Source organism: Triturus cristatus, chromosome 1_2 (genome assembly GCF_964204655.1).
Source record: "Triturus cristatus chromosome 1_2, aTriCri1.1, whole genome shotgun sequence".
NCBI lineage: Eukaryota > Metazoa > Chordata > Amphibia > Caudata > Salamandridae > Triturus > Triturus cristatus.
The window spans coordinates 191,402,361-191,422,990 of record NC_140580.1 but is presented as its reverse complement, the minus strand read 5'-3'; positions in this window follow the sequence as shown (position 1 = coordinate 191,422,990).

Below are 20,630 nucleotides of genomic sequence, written 5' to 3'. Positions count from 1 at the left end.
TCCGGTAGCTTTGCACAAAGAAGTTAGGCTTAACTTAGAGACAATGTGTACAAGTACCTGTTGGAAGGTGGTTTATTAGTATTGATATGTAGGGACCTACCACTGGTAATAAGGCCACAAACACAATAAAAGAGTCAGTCAAGGTCTCAATAAATTACTCCCTCATTTAAAACACCAATACATTAAATAAGTAAGACACAACACACAATAAAAATCCAATACCCAATTTTAAAAATAGATTATTTTTTTATGAACAAATTCCAGCTCGAAGTGCAGGTCTTCACTGGAGCTTCACAGTAGTAGTCGCTGTAGGTGGCATAGTCTCGGCACAAAGGGGCCTTCTCGCGGAGAGCCCAACCTTCATGATTTAAAATTTTCTTCTTCTGAGGAGCTCAGACTGATGCTAACCAAGGGTACAGGACCTGAGGGGCACCTCTTAGGGATCAGAGGAGGCCAGCAGGGCTCAGGCAGGTTACGTTGAATTCCCAGGAGGCCAGCAGGGCTCAGGCAGGTTACGTTGAATTTCCAGCCTAGTCCAGTTGCAACATGCCAGCTGCTAGCTCAAAAAGGAGGTCAGACAACTGACCCTTTGAGTCACTCAGGTTAGCTTGGGATGAAGATGATCAGGTCTAGTCTTCCTTCTCAGACAGCATGACAGTCTCCGAGCAGAAGGGTAGTTCTCTGGCAATAGAGCAGTCCTTCTTCTGTAAATCCAGAGGGCTAGGCCGGCTCTGAAGGGTTGTTTCAAGGGTCCAATAATTATACCTGTTGCCAGTCTTTGTATTTAGGAGATACCGAGTCCTCTGCCCCAGCCCAACTGGTTCTGGAAAGTTCTTCTTTCTCCCTGTCAAGGCGCTAAGATATTTGGGGTAAAAAAAGGCTGGTGTTACATGCCTTTGTGAGTGTTGGAGGCAAGCCCTTTAAAGTGCAAGTAGAGCAGAACACAGCTCTGCCCCCAGCCATCCTGGCACAATGGTCCATTCTGGCCAACACTAGTACCATTTGTGTCACTGTCTGGGAGGAAATACACAAACCCCACAGCAGAGCCATTCCCCGTCATGTGACCCAGGACACTAGCAGAAGGCATAATTGGTTATGACAAGAAAATACCAACTTTCTAAAAGTGTCCTTTTCAAAATTGTGAATTAAAATCCAACTTCACCATTAAAAAAGGATTTTAAATTACAATTCATTTGATTGTAAACAGTATGTCTCTATCTGCTCCCAATTCAAGGTAATCACTTATTAGATGCAATAAGGTAACCTAGGGTTAGCTGATGGGAGAGATAGGCCTTATAGTAGTGAAAAACGACTTTATGAATTTTTCACTACCACTACATGTAATACTTAAACCCACATGTCCTACCTTTTAAATTCAATGCAGCCTGGATTATGAGCTTTTAGGGCCTACCTTGGGGGTGACTTATATGTGCTAAATAGAAGGTTTATGTCTGCCAAAAGGTTTATTTTGCCAAGTTGAAATGACAGTTTAAAACTGCACTACACGCTGCAGTGGCAGGCCTGAGACAAGTTTAAAATGGCATTTAAGTGGGTGGCACACATTGTGCTGCCTCCCCCTAGTGGTATTTAATTTACAGGCCCTGGGTACTTGTAGTACCATATACTAGGGAAATAGTAAATAATGGTATTAGTAACTAAATGTGTCAATCAGGTGAAGGCAAATTTTACCATGCCTTAGTGAGATAGCACAATCACTTTAGTACTGGTTAGCACCAGTCCAAATGCCAAAAACAAAATATTTGGAGGAATACTGCACCAAGGATGTCAAGTCTAACAAATCCTAGTGCAATTCCTTTTCTATTAATGCTACATATCATCTCACTAACTTCCACCAGCCCATGATAGGGCACAAATCAACACTTCAGCTCTATCTCATGATACTTGCAGATTTGGGACAACAAATTCATCATCCTGTTCTGAACAAATATACGCTTTTGTACAGATTTATCAAGGCTTCACATGAATGCAAAATCGCATATGTGGCACAAACTAGTGCAAGGACTTGATGAACTATTTACTTTTCAGCATTGGACAATAGCCCTAAACTAATTGAAAGTAGTGCTTTGCACTACTTTTCTTCAAGGGAGTGTCCCAAGGGTGATACATGGCAGTCCATTGCAAACACCAATGTTTTAGACCAAAGTTAAATCTACTAATATTTTATTTTTGTACCGGGTTTTGCGTGAAAAATGTATGCCTCCTTGACTCAGACAAAAAGTAGGAGAAATAATTTTTTCCTAATTTTTCCAACTTTGCATGTGTTTTGGATTGCACAACACACAAAAACCTAGCAAACGTTTATAAGTCAGTCTAAGCATGGTGCTTTGTATTGGAAGGGTATCCTTCCAGTACTAAACCTATGTTAGACTCAAGTAGATACAAGTAGGTGTGTTCATGGTGTTCGGTGGTCAGAAAGTGTACCAGTGCATTGGAAGAGAGCATCCTATCTTTGTTGATACAACACTGTCTTGCTATTTCCTTCATGCAATCCAGCTTAGCAACTTTGATAGCTCCATTTTATGAAATAATAGGAAGCTTCACCCTGTTTTTTACACTGACTATATTCACCACTGTAAGGTGCCGATTCCGATCCTGTAAAACCCGGGTACGAACCGTCGGACGGAGCGTTTTCTCTGTCCGACTCGTACCCGGGAAAAACACCTTACAAACCCGCAAGTATGATTCGTACAGAAACACCATTGCCGTACGAATCGTAAAAAACACCGACCGGCAAAAAAACACATACAAATCGGATCCGGGACACCTTGTACGCGACATTAGCACGGAGTCAGGCAGCATTTTACGGATCAGCAAGTACGATTCGTACCCACAGCACTTCACACGGCAAAATTTTTACGGGACCCAAAAAGTGCCGGAAAAGCTAAGTACGCCGCGATGCATGACGAAAAGGGGGCCTGGTACGCACCGTACCCCCATCCCTACACGTCCGCACCATACCCCAGCATCCCCCCATGTCCGCACTGTGCCCCCAGCCCCCCCATGTCCGCACCGTACCCCCAGCCCCCATTTCCGCGCCGTACCCCCAGCATCCCCCCATGTCCGCGCCATACCCCCAGCACCCCCCATGTCCGCACCGTACCCCCAGCCCCCCATGTCTGCACCGTACCCTCAGCCCCCCCATGTCCACGCCGTACCCCGAGCCCCCCATGTCCGCACCGTACCCCCAGCCCCCCCATGTCCTCGCCGTACCCCCAGCCCCCCCATGTCCGCGCCGTACCCCCAACCCTCCCCAAGTACACGTCGTACCCCAGCCCCCCATGTACGCGCCGTACACCCAGCCCCCCCTATGTACGTGCTGTACCCCCACCCCACCCCCATAGGCACGGAGCATACCCCCACCCCCGTATGTACGGTGCGTACCACCACCCCCCCGTATGTACAGTGAGTACCACCACCCCCCGTAGGTACGGAGTGTACCCCCACCCCCGCACCATACCTACGGGGGTGGTGGTATGCACCATACATACGGGAGGTGGTGGTACGCACCGTACATACGGGGGGTGGTGGTACGCACCATACATATGGGGGTGGGGGTACGCTCCGTGCCTACCGGGGTGGGGTGGGGGTACGGCGCATACATGGGGGGCTGGGTATACGGCGCGTACATGGGGGGCTGGGGGTACAGCGCGCACTTGGGGGGGCTGGGGGTACGGCGCATACATGGGGGGCTGGGGGTACGGTGATAACTTGGGGGTGCTGGGGGTACGGCGCATACTTGGGGGGGCTGGGGGTACGGCGCGTGCTGGGGGGGTGGGCTGGGGGGGTGTTCTGCACGTATGCGGGCACATGTTTGGACGTCTCCATGCTTGCCATGGGAGTTTGCTCCGTACGGTGTTTTTTCCATACGGTTGTGCATTCGGACATACGGGACGGATCGTACTTGCGCGCTCGGACTTCAGTTTCCCGATTCGCACGTAAAACTGTCCGGGGACGTGTCGGACACTTTTTCCAACCTGAGGACGTGTCGGGGAATTTTCCCAATGCGATTCGTATGGACTTTTTAACATACGAATCGTACTTGCCAGTTTGTACGGGACTTGTACGATTCGTACGTAAAAAAATCCGGATACGATTCATAGGGGGAATATTTTTAACGGATCGGAATCAGCACCTAGGTCTTAAAACAACTAATCACTATTGTTTACTAGTGCAATCTGCGTACATAAATATTTAAGATATTGCTCTACATTAGCGTGTTTATAGCTTCATTATCTTTAAATGTTCAAAATCAACCACTTTAACTGTTCTTCTATTAATTTTTATGTATACCTATTAACAAAAATTTCAGGCAAACTCATCCACAAAATTCCTTCAGAGAGAACATATCCAAAATGGCTTTTAAAAAAATCCAAATCCACCACTGTGCAAGTACACAGCCTCTAAAGTACAACAGCCATCACTTCAAGAACTCTTGTGAGATGTCAGGGCAGAATGAAAAATATTGCACAAAAGATAATGGGCATTGCACCTATGGCAGTTATACTGCACCTGCTACATATGACATTCACTAGAGTGGTGCTTGACCCCCTGTGAGTTTGGCCACTAAAAAAAACCCAATAAACCGTGGGGCATATTTACAAGGATTTGACGTCAAAATAATTACACTGCAGCATTTTTTTATCGCCATATTTGCTAAATGTTGCTAGACCCCTCGAGCATAACATTTTCATAGCTAATGCCTATTTTAAAAAATGCCAGATCGCCTAGCGGGATTTACCAAAATGATATTGAAGGTAGGTGTTACCATGGTAAAACACTCACAAAAAACACATAGGGCCAGATGTAGGTGGCTAAATACCGGTCGGTACCGCCGAAATTCAGTAAATTTCAGCGTTACCGACCGGTATTTAGCCATGTAGGTAAGGAATCAGTAAATAAGGAATCGGTAAATACCAATTCCTTATTGCTCTTGCATTTAAGGAATCGGTAATACCGATTCCTTAAATGCAATGTAGGAAGCACATTAAAGAGTGCTTTTGAGCCTTAAGAAATCGGTAATTACCACCAACTTCAAGTTAGTGGTAATTACCGATTTCCTTTAAAAAATCCCTTTTTTGTTTTTTGTCAAGTGCCGTGTGGCACACATTCATGCCCTTAGGGCATGTATGTGCACCATATGTGCACACATGCACATTTCAGGGGTGCAACAGGGTGTCCTTTTGACACCCTGGCACCCTTGAAAGTTCTCCCGCTATTAGCAATTCGGTAATATCGAATCGCTAATAGTGAATGTCTTCACATTCATTCCTATGGGCCTCCAAGCCCATAGAAATTCGATTCGGTAATAAGGAATATTAAGGATTCAGTATTTTTTACCGAATCTTTACCTACATAGAAAATACCGATTTCTTAATAGCGAATCGGTAAAATTCGCTATTAAGAAATCAGTATTTCAGATTTACCTACATCTGGCCCATAATGTCATATATACAAGGATTTCCTTGAATGTCACTAAAATGAAAAACTAGTGGCAGATTGTTACAGCTAGAAAATACCTGGTCTTAAAAATGATGCTAACCCACTTGTATCAAAATAGAACAGACCTAAATCTTCTTGGCAAGCTCAACTATACCATGGATCTTCTACTATTGTAGCTAGGAGCACTAAGGAGCCCACTACCACCACCACTCCAGAGGCAATGCTGGAGAAGGTAGCAGACATACAATCAGAGGGTCACCCTCATTGACCTAAGTTAAGAGAAGATCATAGCTCATCACAGGCTCAAGAGGGGGTCCATTGTCCACCTCCTGAACCAGATTGTTCTAAGGCTGAAGCCCACATCCCAGTGCTGGACCAACCTCCCTCTGCAGGCCAAGCTACTCACTGTCCTGCACATGCTGGTGTCAGGAACTTTCTAACCTACCACCACCAGAGTGGCAGGAGTATCTCAGGTATCCTTCTCTAGGTCGCAAAACAGTCGCAGTTGACCACCCTTCTCAGAAGTTTGGTAAACCGCTTGCAAATGGGAAGGGGTATACAGGGGACACATTCCCCTTTGTGAGTGGCTCTCAAAATATTTTTAAGGGCAGGCAGTGGTCCCATGAGCACTGCCTGCCCTCAAATAATGACACTGAAAAGTTGAAATTGTATTTTTTAAATGCATCCCATTTTCCTTTAAGGAAAACAGGCTGCCTTTAAAAAAAAAATCTGCTTTATTTAAAACAAGTCCCAGACATGGTTGTCTGCTGACCCCTGCAGGCCACCATCCCTGGGAGTGCCAGCCATTTCCTATAGGGTCGCAAATTGCGCTTGCCTCATTAATATGCATGAGACAATGCAATTTGAGACCCTATTGGGAATCACAAACAGTGTCTCAGACACTGTTGAGCATCCCAATTTGCAAGTCGCAAATTGCAAGTAGCAAATGCGAAGCAATTTGCGACTCGCAAATTGACAGGTCTTACATCTGGCCCTAAGTCTCATAGGTGGAATATCTACTGTGAAAAACACAGCAAGTCCTCAATTGCAATAGAGGTAAAGTTTGCAAGCCTGAAAACATCCTCATCCACACAGGAAATGAAGTAATGGTGCAAAGGAAGTGATGTAATGGATATTGCAAGCAGGAAATCAGAAACTGCAAACTTACTTTCACTTTCACATTTAATCACAGTTTATCTGCCTGTGCTAGGGAGTAGTGGTGTGTGTGGAGCAAGAGAGTGTAGTTTGGAGTTTGCAGAGTTGATGTGCTGTGTCTGCTGTACCAGTTGTGTGTATTGTGCCCAATTGTGTATGTGCGTTTTGTGTATTTTGTTGTCAAGTATACTGCTACGTCTTGGCTGTCTGTCTTTTTTGGGGTAGCTTATATTTGAGGTTTTAGTGGTTTAGTTAGTGTGCAATAGTAATAAGTGGGTGGTATAGTGTCAGGCACAAAGCGCACCAAACCCATGAGCTCCCAGAAATTTGGCCCTTTTCTATGGCTGGTGGTGCACTTCCTGCCCAAAATGCTTGAAGCTGGTTGCAGAGTGATCCAGGGGTACCTGCTAAGGTGAGGAAAAGTTAATGGAAGATCTTGCTGATACATGGTGTGGAGCAGGAGATCCAAAAATGAAAGCATCACTGGCAAGATCTTGTGCACAGGGAGTCAGACCTGCTTCAATATGTTGTCACCACATTTGGTGGACCTACACATAAGGACATAATTGTTACTGCAATGTGATGTGTATCATGTTACGTTTTAACTCTTAGGGAACACGAAGTAAGGGTCACAATGATGTTTTATACTAAACTGTCTTATGCAAAAGAAATGATTGAGACATGCCACAGCTATAGTGCATTAAAATATTTGGGAATCAGTTGTTTCTGTTTTACAGTGTGACCATCACAATTGTTACTCTTACCACAGGTGTGTGAAATGCGTTTGTGGTAAGCATAGAGTTGACATGTATTGCCATGCATGTACTGAAAATTTTAGGGGCAAATTTACTTGGTGTCAAGGGAGCGTAATGCCACTTGCTGTGGTTTAAAGTTAAAGTCAGCTTGTAAATAAGGCCCCTACTCACACAGCACTTTGCGTGAAATAGGCATGTAATGTGTGTTGCAATGGGTATGTTAGGTTTTAAAACCCCATTCTTGCTATACACTCGTTTCATGTTATATTAGGTTAGCAGTGTGTGGCTAAATAGACATAATTTGTATTCATGTTATGCAACCCACTGAGTTATCCCTGCAACGTGCAATCTTCAGTTAGCGAGTGTGACTCCATTTTGTATTTCGTAATCCCTGAAACGCATTTGGGTTTTCAACGCGCGCGATGAAATTTGTTTTATTCATTTATTTACTTACATTACTCCGGTCGGCCGTGAGCCGGAGTTTACTACCCCAACCCTGACCTTCCCCCCCACCGCCCAGCGGCTCTCCCTCCATGAGCCGCTACTGAAAGGGAGTGTTGTGCAAGGCTCTTGCACAGTTGTCATTTACCATCTTACAATGTGCCAAATTATCATGTGGCTGAGTGAGTGTCTTGTGAAGAGGCAACATTCTTGTTCTGCTTTTGATGATCCTTGGTATACTCCCTCTTATTTGGCTAGCATTTTTTATGTTTTGCCAATTCCTAGTAGTTATCTGTTGTACCTCCCATAGGGACATGTGGAAAGTATGTTGTACGATACCATACCCTCAGCAGCACTAACAGGTACGCTACACAAGTTATTATGACAACCAGTATGTATGATCACAAATATGTGTAGGATGATTAAAGGTGTTTGTATGCAGAGTGCCTACAGAAACCATTACCTATGTATGTATGTGAATTCTGCAGGTTCATAACATATCCTCTAAGTCAACTGCATATGTGTAGCTCACTTGAGCTACCTATCTGCACAAGGGTGTGCTAAATTGCCAACTGGTGCATGTGTTATAGTTTCACATGTATATATCACTGAGCCATTCTACCAAATATATGTCATCCAGGTATGTAAACATATTATCTGGCCACTTACAACTTGATAGGCCACATGTTCAATAGTGTAGCATATGTGATGTGGTGTACCTGCATTACATGTATGTGTAAAACATTATTACGATGTCCTTTACATGCTATGTCTTGTAGAAGCTTAGATGGCCAACTTCAGCAACCCCAACTTTACCATTGAGTGTCTTTATCTGTGTACTAAGTGTGTTGCAGGGAGTGAGTGTCATGTCAGATTTGTATGAAATTGCCTATATTTTTGTGAAACCTGCTCACCAATGTACATCTTGAAGATGTGGATTAGGTAATGGATAGATGTGGCCAAGTGTTGCACGTGTATCACCTTCTGACTAGTATTGATGATTAAACGTTTACTATCTTGAAATTACAAGATGAAAGTTGTGTGTGAGGTGTGTATTTTTCAAACTGTCTGAAAATGCAAATGTATGTGGTAATTGTAGAACAAGACTGCCTGAATAGGATGAGATTTCTATAGCATGTATGTCATATGCACATGTAGAAAACTTGTTTACTTGAATACAGGATGGGTATGGTCCACTGTAGCGTGCCATAATGTCAACAATGGAGTTGTTTACATGCCACTGTCTGATGCGGTATACATTTCCTGAATCCAGTATTGCACTTGATGCTTAAAAGGTTATCTGAATAGGAAGAATGTATTCTCAAAAGGATCTTATTCCTATTTATTCCAAAATATTGTGACACAAATAATATGATGTCAAGACATGGCATATCTGATAGTGTAATACGCCTTTGGCATGACTGCCATTGCAGGATGGCCAAAGTATTTCCTTTACACACATGGTAACCTTGTTCACTAATCCATAAGTACAGACAAAAATATGTTCCTATCCATAGCCCGTATGGAGATGGCCATCATAACTCCTGCCAATGGTGTGGGTATAGCACAGTCTATACAATCTTACCTTTGCTAATAGAGCCATATACATCTGATATGCTAGATGTAGGAATGTGTGTTGTGAACCAAAGCTGCAAGATGTATGTTGGCTGTTGGGGAACTGACATAGCCGTGATTGGTAATGTAAAACATCCTTATGTTGTTATGTGTGCTGACTCAGCCTATGACTGAGATTTGGATTTAAGTTTTTCAACAGACAACACAACACCAGAGGAATTATAACATTTCAACAAGAGGAAGGTGCATTACCGGCACCCGAGAAGGGTTGCCAGGCCATTGAGGCCCATTGGACATCAATTCCTAGCAGAAAAGGTTAAGGGGCAGTGTACTGTTTTTCTCAAGGGAATCCCAACAACCAGCAAAGCAAGTGCGAGCAGCCACAGAAATGTCACAGCAGGACCATCCCATGCACCAACTTCAGGGACATCTCGGAGTGTGCCATCACTGACTGTGCCACCCACACAACAGCCCACAGGAGGCCAAACAAATTGTAAACAGGACATTAGAAGGAAGCATTTGGACATAAAGTTAAGGTTGGCAATCTTGGAAAAAAAGTCGACCAGTCCCTGTCCCTACTTCAGGACATAAAAAAGCATTGGCGCAGGGCACACGCTAGGGAACACCATGTACCATCCACTCATTTCTGGCTGCTGAAGAGGCATCCTTGTTTTTAAAGTGGTGTGTAGAATAGGTTAGATTAGAATAGGTTTGGTATTAATTAAGTTAGTGTATACAGGGGGTTCATAAGGGTGGGTTTAATACTTGAGATATTCGATTACTGTGGGTTGTATGGAGAGAGTGGGGGTTTACGTGTGTTTCATGTATAAAAAAAATAGAAAAAACAATCAAATCATAACATTTTAAACATCTGCACAAAAATATATATTTGTTTAGGTAGCATATGTTTAGTTATAGTTATATTTGTCCTGCCTTCAGATGTGCCTTAAGGGGGTTGGGGAGGTTGATGTTTAAATGTTGTGTTAAGTGTGTAGGATAAGTTAAGCTAAGTTAGGGTAGTGGTAAGTTTAAATAGGATGTGATAATGTAGAATAGGTTAGAATAGTTATTTAGCATAGGTTAGATAGGCATAGATTTTCTTTTTTTTTAAATAAAACTACTACCTTTATCCTTTGTGCTGTAAGTATTATTTGATGTGTATCAGTGATCTATTGAGCACAGCTGATCTGGATATTATAAGGTATCTTAGGTTTTAGTGTTGCAAGCGGTTTCCTGATCTAGGGACAGGGTTCTGTGATACTGCCCATTGATTTCCATGATCTGCAATGCATACAATGTAGACCAGGATATGTGGCTTTTCTCTTTGCATGATGAAAGACTACTAAATATGTTGTCCAATATGGGCTTTTTGTGTGTTTCTAATGCACTATGTTTTGTAGGAATGTTGTGCGCTATGACTTCTACGCATATAGTTGGTATGTTGACTCATACGCTGATCACTGCATCATTACCTCTTGCACTTGCTACGTGTACTTGATTCCCCGATGAGGTATGGTTCACTAGTTACCGAGGATGGACATGACACTTGTAGATTGAATTGTATCACCCTTCACATTGACTGCATGTTACCAGTTGCACATTATTGTGGCCACCTTGATTATGCAATCAATGTAAATAACACAAAAGTTGCTTACACCATTATTTGAACTCTCACTGCCTATCATTGTCTCAAAGTCTGCAGAAACAATGATATCACTTTTTTCATTATTTGATATAGTGGCTACACAGATTATCCACTGTTCACACTTGTCCTTATCCATGGTGACAAACAACACACACCTTTCAATTAAAGGTGCATTTGCTTACATGTGCAAATCTCATTCGGTCACACAGGGACAGTTCACAGGATGACAACCCCAAAGGATGTATAGAGCCAGTGGATGTCCAGACAGAGTCTTCTTGGGGAACATGTAATGGGAGATGTTGAGGATCTGGAAATTATCAATCAAGAGGATTGTTGGACTTGGCCCTTTTTGGAGGGTCATCCCTGAACTTTTTGCCATCCTCCTGTATTTTCTCTGACCTGTTTTTGGTGGTTTTATGGTTCTTGGCACTTAACCACTGCTGATCAGTGCTAACGTGCATATGCTCTCTTTTGTAAATTGTTGTAATGGATTAGTGACTCTATGATTGGCATATTTGATTTACTTGTCAGACCCTAGTACAGTGCACCATGTGTGCCCAGGGCCTGTAAATCAAATACTGCTGGTGGGCTTGCAGCACTGGTTGTGCCACCTATGGAAGCAGCTTATAAAGTATGGCCCTGGCCTGCCATTGCAGAGCCTGTGTGCAGTCTGGGACTGCCATGTTGACTTGGAAAGTGCACCCACTTGCCAGTCCCAAAACCTTCCCTTTTCTACATATTAGTCACCCCTAAGGTAGGTCCAAGGGCAGGGTGCATTGTATGTAAAAGGTAGGACATGCCCTGATGTGTGTGGCATGTCCTGATAGTGAATTACAGCCAATTTCGTTTTTCACTATTGCAAGGCTACCTGTTCCCATAGGCCAGAATGGGCAGTTTGATTATAACATCTTATAATCCTAACTGACCCAGGGAACAAGGTAGAAATTCGAGTTTAGTATGCCTGAACTCAGAATGTTAACCCCTTCTGTGCCCATGACGAGCTGGACTCGTCATGGAGCACAGTCGCGCTGTGCCCATGACGAGTCCAGCTCGTCATGGGACCCACCCTTGGGGAAAGCGCTGGCGCTCCCCCCGTGATTCGTCGATTTTTTTTTTTTACTGGGGAGGCAGGGGAAGACCTTCCCCTGCCTCCCCCCGCCCCCCCCCCGCCCGCGTCATCAATGACGTCAGCGCGCGAGCCGCACTGACGTCACCGTAGGCTTCCCCTTTGCTCTCCGAGGCGCAGGAAGCCATTTGCTTCCTGCGCGTCGGAGAGTAAAGGTCAGTTTTGGGGCTGGGGAGGGGGTATTATTACATCGGTGGGTTAGGTAGGGTGGGGGCACAATGTTGGGGGGGTAGAAATGTTTTTATGTAGGCTCTGCTTTGTTCCTGCGCTTGGATCGTCCAAGTGCAGGGGCTTCTATGTGAAATGGATCCAAAAAATAAACGCTCGTTTTCGTTTTTGTCTCGTTTTCTGTGTGATGGGTGCTGCTAGCGTGGGATGGGGGTGGGGGGCGAAATAAAGTCAGCCATAGGGGTTGCAAAGTGGCCAGATTGATTTTATTTGCATCCAAATACACCAGCATCAGAGTTTGCCAGTGCAGTGTGACTTTCGTTTTCTCGTGTAACTTTGAACAGCATTGTTGTACCAAGGGGGGGCGAAAGAAAGTAAGACAGAGGGGTTGCAAAGTGGCCAGATTGATTTTATTTGCTTCCAAGTACACCAGCATCAGAGTTTGCCAGTGATGTGCTTCTTTCGTTTTTTTGTCTTCCTTTGAACAGTATTGTTGTTCCCAGGGGGGGCGAAATAAAGTAAGCCATAGGGGTTGCAAAGTGGCCAGATTGATTTTATGTGCATCCAAGTACACCAGCATCACATAGTTTTCCAGTGAAGTGCTACTTTCGTTTTCTGGTCTTCCTTTGAACAGCATTGTTGTTCCCCGGGGGCAAAATAAAGTTAGACAGAGGGATTGCAAAGTGGCCAGATTGATTTTATTTGCATCCAAGTACACCAGCATCAGAGTTTGCCAGTGCAGTGCGACTTTCGTTTTCTCGTCTAACTTTGAACAGTATTGTTGTTCCCAGGGGAGGCGAAATAAAGTAAGACAGAGGGGTTGCCAAGTGGCCAGATTGTTTTTATTTGCATCCAAGTACACCAGCATCAGAGTTTGCCAGTGTATTGCTACTTTCGTTTTCTCGTCTTCCTTTGAGCAGCATTGTTGTTCCCAGGGGGGGCGAAATAAAGTCAGCCATAGGGGTTGCAAAGTGGCCAGATTGATTTTATTTGCATCCAAATACACCAGCATCAGAGTTTGCCAGTGCAGTGCGACTTTCGTTTTCTCGTGTAACTTTGAGCAGCATTGTTGTACCAAGGGGGGGCGAAAGAAAGTAAGACAGAGGGGTTGCAAAGTGGCCAGATTGATTTTATTTGCTTCCAAGTACACCAGCATCAGAGTTTGCCAGTGATGTGCTTCTTTCGTTTTTTTGTCTTCCTTTGAACAGTATTGTTGTTCCCAGGGGGGGCGAAATAAAGTAAGCCATAGGGGTTGCAAAGTGGCCAGATTGATTTTATGTGCATCCAAGTACACCAGCATCACATAGTTTTCCAGTGAAGTGCTACTTTCGTTTTCTGGTCTTCCTTTGAACAGCATTGTTGTTCCCCGGGGGCAAAATAAAGTTAGACAGAGGGATTGCAAAGTGGCCAGCTTGATTTTATTTGCATCCAAGTACACCAGCATCAGAGTTTGCCAGTGCAGTGCGACTTTCGTTTTCTCGTCTAACTTTGAACAGTATTGTTGTTCCCAGGGGGGGCGAAATAAAGGAAGACAGAGGGGTTGCCAAGTGGCCAGATTGTTTTTATTTGCATCCAAGTACACCAACATCAGAGTTTGCCAGTGTATTGCTACTTTCGTTTTCTCGTCTTCCTTTGAGCAGCATTGTTGTTCCCAGGGGGGGGCGAAATAAAGTCAGCCATAGGGGTTGCAAAGTGGCCAGATTGATTTTATTTGCATCCAAATACACCAGCATCAGAGTTTGCCAGTGCAGTGCGACTTTCGTTTTCTCGTGTAACTTTGAACAGCATTGTTGTACCAAGGGGGGGCGAAAGAAAGTAAGACAGAGGGGTTGCAAAGTGGCCAGATTGATTTTATTTGCTTCCAAGTACACCAGCATCAGAGTTTGCCAGTGATGTGCTTCTTTCGTTTTTTTGTCTTCCTTTGAACAGTATTGTTGTTCCCAGGGGGGGCAAAATAAAGTAAGCCATAGGGGTTGCAAAGTGGCCAGATTGATTTTATGTGCATCCAAGTACACCAGCATCACATAGTTTTCCAGTGAAGTGCTACTTTCGTTTCCTGGTCTTCCTTTGAACAGCATTGTTGTTCCCCGGGGGCAAAATAAAGTTAGACAGAGGGATTGCAAAGTGGCCAGATTGATTTCTTTTACATCTTGTGATCGGTGGGTGCTGGTAGGGGGGTGGGGGGTGAAACAAAATAAGTCAGAGGGGTTGCAAAGTGCCCTGTTTTTTTTTTAGTATACAAATACACCAGCATCACAGAGTTTGCCAGTGAAGTGCTACTTTCGTTTACTCGTGTAACGTTGAAGAGCATTGTTGTTCCCAGGGGGGGCGAAATAAAGTGAGACAGAGGGGTTGCAAAGTGGCCAGATTGATTTTATTTGCTTCCAAGTACACCAGCATGAGAGTTTGCCAGTGAAATGCTACTTTCGTTTTCTCGTCTTCCTTTGAGCAGCATTGTTGTTCCCAGGGGGGGCGAAATAAAGTCAGCCATAGGGGTTGCAAAGTGGCCAGATTGATTTTATTTGCATCCAAATACACCAGCATCAGAGTTTGCCAGTGCAGTGCGACTTTCGTTTTCTCGTGTAACTTTGAGCAGCATTGTTGTTCCCAGGGGGGGCGAAATAAAGTAAGACAGAGGGGTTGCAAAGTGGCCAGATTTATTTTATTTGCATCCAAGTACACCAGCATCAGAGTTTGCCAGTGAAGTGCGACTTTCGTTTTCTCGTCTTCCTTTGAACAGTATTGTTGTTCCCAGGGGGGGCTAAATAAAGTAAGACAGAGGGGTTGCAAAGTGGCCAGATTGATTTTATTAGCATCCAAGTACACCAGCATCAGAGTTTGCCAGTGAAGTGCTACTTTCGTGTTCTCGTCTAACTTTGAACAGCATTGTTGTACCAAGGGGGGGCGAAAGAAAGTAAGACAGAGGGGTTGCAAAGTGGCCAGATTGATTTTATTTGCATCCAAGTACACCAGCATCAGAGTTTGCCAGTGCAGTGCGACTTTCGTTTTCTCGTCTAACTTTGAACAGTATTGTTGTTCCCAGGGGGTGTGAAATAAAGTAAGACAGAGGGGTTGCCAAGTGGCCAGATTGTTTTTGTTTGCATCCAAGTACACCAGCATCAGAGTTTGCCAGTGAAGTGCTACTTTCGTTTTCTCATCTAACTTTGAACAGCATTGTTGTTCCCAGGGGGGGCGAAATAAAGTAAGACAGAGGGGTTGCAAAGTGGCCAGATTGATTTCATTTGCATCCAAGTACACCAGCATCAGAGTTTGCCAGTGTATTGCTACTTTCGTTTTCTCGTCTTCCTTTGAACAGCATTGTTGTTTCTAGGGTGGGAGAGTGTACCATTTCTGGAGGTACTGCAATACCTGGTTGATGGGTGAATTGGAAAACACAATGTGCACCATGGTTCTGTTTTTATGGATGTGGTCTACCATACTGCTTATGTTTTGTAAGGATGTAAGCAATGGACAGTGAAACGGTTCCCTTCAGGGCCCTCTAGTCATGTCCATAACTTTTCCGGTGAAACCCCTCGCTGATTTCTGAATAGTTAGTGAGAGATCGTTTAGGTAACCATGTTGTTTCTGCTTACATTGCACATGCTTTGCATTCCCTAGGAGTGTTTATTTTTTTTTTTTAGGCAGTGTATTACTCTTATCAAGTGCATAATTTGAATTGAGCCACATCCAAGTGTTTATAGCGAGCACAATTAGGTTATAGCTGAAGGCAGTGCGAGTTTCTCTCAGTGGGCAAGTATGGCGTTCAGTGGGGATGTGGCACTATGGCCGGAGCTGTTGAATTTGGAAATGGGGAACCGGGTTCTGCATTCATGACCAGTCCACCACACCACTGTACTGAGGGAGCACATTCCCATGCTACACCGTAGAAGGCCCCACTAGACCTTAGAAGGCATGATGTCTTAGCACAAGCAGGTGTACTGTAGTGGTGTCAACTTACAAAAGAGTACAAAGTACAAGTAGAGGTATAAAAGTGCAATAAATGGCAGACACGCAAAACACAGGAACACACTGGGTAGGCACTTCTACGGGCATGGAGAACATAATTTCCTATAATGTAAAGATTTCCTTCACACAATAGAGAGGGTGTGAATTAAGTTTGGAAGTGTCTTTGCAGGAGGAGAAATTTGAGGTTAGTTTTGAAGGACTGGGAAGAGGGAGGGGGTGGTCCGGAGCTGAGGCTCAGTTCCAGATTCTCGCCGCGTTGCTTGTAAAGGATTTGGCCATCGATCTTTCCTTTTTGAAAGTGGGAGGGTCAAGCAATACATTTTGCGCAGTACGTGATGGTCTAGAGCATTATATGCATATGTTACAATAAAGTTTTTTTTCTTCTTTTTATTCTAGTCTAAAGCTTTTCGACGGTGGCTGTTCTGCAGTTTTGTGTAGTTGCATTGTGTTGGTAAGACATTTTTTGTTGTTGTATTTACACCAAATGAGTAATAATATAATGTCTGAATGAATTTTTTTGTAAGTGATGTCATAATGGCGGCATATTTAGTTAGTGGTTTGAGCATGAAATTCTTTGCAATGTGTTTTGCATAGTCTTATGTGTAATTGCTTTTCTCTTTCTTTTTTAGTGGGATATTGTTGATCCATACTGTGTCTGTACAGAGTTGGTGGTGGTGAGTAGTTTAGCTGCCTCTGGCAAGTGAGTGGTATTGTTTTGGAGTATATTTGAGTTTTTGATAAAGCTGCTTTTTGCTTATTACTTATTTTACAAAGAGTTTGTTGTTGTTGACAAGTTACCTTTATTAGTAAGCAATATGGCTAGCCGTAGAATGACTGCTCAACAGGTGGTCGGTATGCTTCTTGAATCTTCCTCTGAGCATGATTATGAGACTGACAGTGCGTCTGAGGGAGAGGAGGGAGGGGAAGATTCTGGCAGTGAGTTTTCACTCAACATGGAATCATGGATGATGAAGGTACTCTCAGTGCAGATGAAGGTACTCTTGGTGTGGATGAAGCAACTCTCAGTGCGGATGAAGTGCCTGTCTTAGAGGAGGAAACTGCTGTGCCGATGGTGCAAGAGGCATCTGGATTGCAGTCTGAGGCTGCTAGGCTTCCTACTGGAAGTGCTGGACTTTGGGTTGATCCAAACATGGTGCAGCCGGTGTTGCCTGCCTTTAGCGGTGATGCAGGGTGTACAGTGAATTGTGAAAACTTTTTGCCTATACAGTTTTTTCAGTTGTTTATGGATGATGTATTTTTGGGTGAGATTGTTGAGCAGACGAATTTGTATGCTGAACAGTTTTTGAGGAACAACAGCGACAAACTTAGGCCCCAGTCTAGAGCTACCCGGTGGACTCCCACATATCTGGAAGAGATTAAGAAGTTTTTGGGTTTGACTTTATTGATGGGTGTGGTAAGGAAGCCAACCTTGGCTTCATATTGGTCTACTAGCCCCTTGTTGGCAACTGCCATATTTCCTGCAGTTATGACTCGTAATCGGTATTTACTTTTGCTACGTATGCTGCATTTTGTTGATAATTCTATGGCGTTGCCACGAGATCACCCTGACTGTGACCGTCTTTTTAAGATTCGGCCTGTTCTTGATCACTTTGTGGATCGATTTTCTGAGATCTATACTCCAGGGAAAGAAATATCTATTGATGAGTCTTTGGTCTTGTTCAAGGGCCGTTTGGTTTTTAGGCAGTACATCCCTAGCAAGAGGGCACGCTATGGAATTAAGCTGTATATGTTGTCTGAGAGTAGGACAGGATATGTTTTTAATTTTCGTGTGTACACTGGTAGAGATTCTGCTATTGACCTCCCAGGTTGTCCGTCCACTTTTGGAGTTGCAGAGAAAATTGTGTGGGATCTTGCTAGGAGACTGTTTAACAGAGGCCACCATTTGTACCTTGATAACTTCTATACTGCTGTGCAATTATTTAAGGAATTGTATAAAGTGGACACTTTTGCATGTGGCACAATCCACTCTAACCGTAAAGCTTATCCGAAAGAGCTTGTTTGCAAAAAACTTCAGATGGGGCAGTGCAGTTCCTTGCGTAGTGATGAACTACTAACTGTAACATTTGTGGACAGGAGGGATGTGTACATGCTGACTACCATCCATGATGAGAGTACTTCACCTGTGGCTGTTTGGGGTCAGGTTGCTGAAGTGCGCAAACCTGTGTGCATTCTAGACTACAATAAGCACATGGGTGGTGTTGACAGAGTAGATCAGAGGTTGGAACCTTACTCTGCTATTCGGAAGGCTTATGTTTGGTATAAGAAGTTGGCCATCCATTTCTTCGAATTAGCAATGTTCAATGTTTTTATTGTGTTCAAGGAGTGTTCTCCTGCGTCAAAGTTGACATTTTTTCAGTTTCAGCACTCTGTGATAGCTAGCCTTGTTGTTGTGGAACAGGCAAGTGTTCCTAGATTTGGAGTGGTGGAGGATGTGGTTCGATTGAAAGATCGCCACTTTCCTGATTTCATCCCTCCCACACCGGCAAAAGATTTTCCCACTAGGAGATGTAGCGTCTGTTGGCGAAGAGATAAGCGGAAGGAGTCTCGTATGTACTGCTCCGACTGTCCATCTAAACCTGGGCTGTGTGTCCCTGCTTGTTTTAGAGCGTACCATACACAAAATAATTTTTGGGAGCAATCATGAGTGGTAAAGTTAACTGATTAGTTTGTATTCTTTGAAAAATTTGATTCTGTTTCAAGGTTGGCGTTAGTGCAATGTGTTTAGTTTCTGATTTTGTGTTTGTAGATTTGTATCTATTTGTGATTTGTTTGTGTTTTTATTTTTGTCTAAAAAAATCCTAAATGTGTTGGCAGTGTGTGTGGACTGGCACTTCTTTGGCGGTGTACGTGGAATGGTGCTTGGCTGGCGGTGTGCATGGACTGGTGCTTGGCTGGTGGTGTGCGTGGACTGGTGCTTGGCTGGCGGTGTGCGTGGACTGGTGCTTGGCTGGCGGTGTGCGTGGACTGGTGCTTGGCTGGCGGTGTGCGTGGACTGGTGCTTGGCTGGCGGTGTGCGTGGACTGGTGCTTGGCTGGCAGTGTGTGTGGACTGGTGCTTGGCTGGCGGTGTGTGTGGACTGGTGCTTGGCTGGCGGTGTGTGTGGACTGGTGCTTGGCTGGCGGTGTGCGTGGACTGGTGCTTGGCTGGCGGTGTGCGTGGACTGGCGCTCGGCTGGCTGTGTGAGTAGTGACTTGCTGCTGGTCACTACACACACTGCTAGCTGAGTGCCACTCCACGCAATCCATCTGCTTGTGTAGTTGCTGTGTCAGGAATGTGGGCGTGTGAAAGTGATGGGCCCTTGAATGGCGCTGTGTGCTGGTGTGAGTTTTGTTATGTGATGGGCCCGCGGCTGGCGGTATGAATGGTTTTGTATGTCTCACGCGTATGAAAGGTGTATGAATGGCCTGTAAAGAGGTTGGTGCCTTGTCGTGGCTTTACAGCTCACGAGCTGTGAGTCAATGCTTCAGTTTCTCGCCCTTTCAATTATTAACAGTGCATTTCATTTTTGTGAAATCACTTGCTAATACAATCGCCCTCGTGCCAAATCCAACCAGTATGTGTGTGCGTTTGAGGAATAGGTGGCTGTGCAGGATTCTTTGTCTTTTTAGTTTCTCTGCCAAGGTGTATGTTCCATGTAAAAATAACCCACCAACTGTAGATATTGTCGTAAACCCATGGGAGTTCATGGTGATGTCTCTCTTGTGAATTCCAAAAAGGTTTTTTATCCTCAATGTCCTGTAAACCTCAAAATATCGGTCACATTGTCCATGCAATATTGTGCCAAAATTCTCACGTTGTAGAAACAATGTCAAAACATTCTGGTTTTGCAAGGGGGTCAACTGTCTTTTTGGCCCGTGCTTGGCGGCCATCTAGGGAAACCTACCAAACCCATACATTTCTGAAAACTATACACTCCGGGGCTTCCAGGGAGGTATGGCTTGCGTGGATCCCCCAACGTTTCCTTACCCAGAATCCCCTGCAAACCTCAATTTTAGCTGAAACAATCACTATTTTCACACATTTTGGGGTGGGAAAGTAGTGGCATCACCGGGCTCACACAAATTTACCACCACCCAGCGTTCCCCCAGGTCTCCCGGTAAAAATGGTGCCTCACTTGTGTGGGAGGCCCAAGTACCCGCGGCAGGCAAGGGCCCAAAACGCAGTGAGGCGACATCAAAATGGCCTATCGCAAAACCACCTGGTTTTGAAAGGGGGGTCACTTAGGTTTTTGGCCCGGTGCTCGGCGGCCATCTAGGGAAACCTACCAAACCCATGCATTTCTGAAAACTAGACACCCGGCGGCTTCCAGGGAGGTATG